Here is a 2,543-nt window from a genome sequence, read left to right as displayed (position 1 = left end):
AGGGAATACTTTGCCAACACGTATTGTGAAGGACATGTATGGAAACAAATGGATGTCAAAACTGACTCCGCTTGGTGGGACCAAGCTCACTGCTCACAATGGCAGTGAGATCAAGTGTCATGGAATCCTCAAGCTTTTGTGTCGATATAAAGACTCAGATTGGTTCAAGTACAGGTTCTATGTGGTTGAAGTACCTGGACCTGCAGTACTTGGACTACCAGCCTGTGAACGGCTCAACATCGTCACCATAAACAGCATTGCTGGGCAACGGAGGACATTGCTGGAGGCTGCACCTCCAGCATCAAGGATTCCGAAACCAATGCGCCATGAGGAACAGGCCTACAAGGTGAATTCCGGGGATGATTTGAAAAGGCTGTTCCCAGACAGGTTTGACTGCATTATAATAATAATAATAATAATAATAATACATTTATTTTATATAGCGCTTTTCAAGAAGCCCAAAGACGCTTTGACAGAGTACAAAAAGACAAAAATCAATAGGTAAATAATCAAAGCAAAAGAAAGGAGAAGGAGAAGAGATAGTCAGGGGTTAAATGTTGAATGCAGTGTTGAACAGGTGGGTCTTGAGTGATGTTTTGAATGTGGTGTGAGGAGGAGTCTCTGATGGTGAGTTAGTGAGTTCCAGAGGGTGGGAGCAGCGATGGAGAAGGCCCTGTCCCCCCAGGATCTGAATTTGGAGCGGATGGGGGGGGGGGGGGGGTCAGGAGGTTGGTACCAGCAGAGCGGAGGTTGTGGGTGGGAGTGTGTCTGGAGAGGAGGTCAGCCGGGTAGGATGGGGCCAGGTTATGGAGGGCTTTGTAGGTCAAGAGTAGGATTTTGTACTGGATTCTCTGGGGGATGGGGAGCCAGTGAAGCTTGTAAAGGACGGGGGTGATGTGGTCACGGGTCCGGGAATGGGTGAGTAGAGGGGCAGCGGAGTTCTGAATGTATTGGAGTTTATTGGTGATTATTGAGGGTGAACCATAGAGGAGGCTGTTGCAGTAGTCCAGACGGGAGGTGATGAAGGCGTGGATGAGGGTTTCTGCAGCCGTGGAGGAGAGGGATGGACGGAGACGGGCGATGTTTTTCAGGTGAAAGAAGGTCGTCTTTGTGATGTGTTTAGTGTATTTGTCGAAGGAGAGGGTTTGGTCAAAGATGATGCCAAGATTCCGGATGTGAGCGGAGGTGGATACTGGAAAACCGTCGATGTTGAGGGCAAAGTTATGGGTGGATTTTGTGAGCGTTTTTGGGCCAATGATGATTATTTCAGATTTATCATAGTTAAGTTTGAGGAAGTTGATTTGAAGCCAGGATTTTATTTCAGTGATGCAGTTTGTCAGGATAGAGTGGGTGGCGGTGGAGATGGACTTGGTGGAGATGAAAAGCTGGATGTCATCGGCGAAGCAGTGGAATTGGAGACCATGACGGCGGATTAAGTGACCAAGGGGGGACAGGTACAGGATGAAGAGGAGGGGGCCAAGAACTGAACCTTGGGGGACACCTTGGGGGAGGGGAGCAGTGGGGGATTTGCAGTTATTGATGGAGATGAACTGGCGTCTGTCAGAGAGTTATGATTTGATCCAAGAGAGGGCAGTGCCGGTAATGTTAAAGGTGGTTTGAAGTCGGGTGAGGAGGATGGTGTGATTGATGGTGTCAAAGGCAGCCCTGAGGTCGAGGAGGATGAGAATGTTGAGGTTGCCAGTGTCAGAGGAGAGGAGAAGGTCGTTGGTGATTTTGAGGAGAGCAGTTTCAGTACTGTGGTTGGAGCGGAATCCGGATTGGAATGTTTCATACAGGTTATTGGCAGAGAGGTGATGTTTGAGTTGAGTGGCTACAGCGCATTCCAAAACTTTTGACAGAAAGGGTAGGTTGGAGATGGGTCTTAAGTTATTTAGGGTGTCAGGGTTGAGTCCAGGTTTTTTCAGAATGGGGGTAACAGCAGCAATTTTGAGGGATGGTGGGACGATGCCTGTAGACAAGGAGGAGTTTATTGTTGCAGTGATAAGTGGAGAGAGAGCAGGAAGGGAGGTCCTGACAAAGCTGGAGGGGATGGGGTCAAGAGTGCAGGTGGCAGTTTTCATTCCTATGAGGAGTTCAGAGAGGTCAGTAGGGGAGACTGGGGAGAATTGAGACAGGGGTTGGCAGGATAAGGGGGGGCAGGTGGTTTGAGGGGGAGCGGGTGCGGTGGTGGTTAAGCTGTTGTAGATGTCAATTTTGCATTGGAAGAATGAAAGGAAGGAGATGCAATTGTCTACTGTGAATGACTGGGTGGTGGTGTTCAGGGGGCTGAGGAGTTTGTTTATTGTAGAGAAGAGTGCTTTTGGGTTTCCGGAGCCAGAGTGGATAATTTGAGAGTAGTAGGCGGAGCGGGCACGGGAGAGGGCATCTTTGTAGTGTTGTAGGTGGTCCTTGTAGGCTTGGGAGTGAATTGTGAGACCTGTTTTATTGCGGAGTCTTTCAAGTTGGCGAGCACGAGTTTTCATCAGGTGGAGTTCAGGGGTAAACCAGGGAGCAGAATGGGTGAAAGAAACTGTTTTGGTTTT

Source organism: Myxine glutinosa, chromosome 1 (genome assembly GCF_964187855.1).
Source record: "Myxine glutinosa chromosome 1, kmMyxGlut1.1, whole genome shotgun sequence".
Taxonomy (NCBI): domain Eukaryota; kingdom Metazoa; phylum Chordata; class Myxini; order Myxiniformes; family Myxinidae; genus Myxine; species Myxine glutinosa.
Note: the sequence above shows the minus strand (reverse complement) of the source record.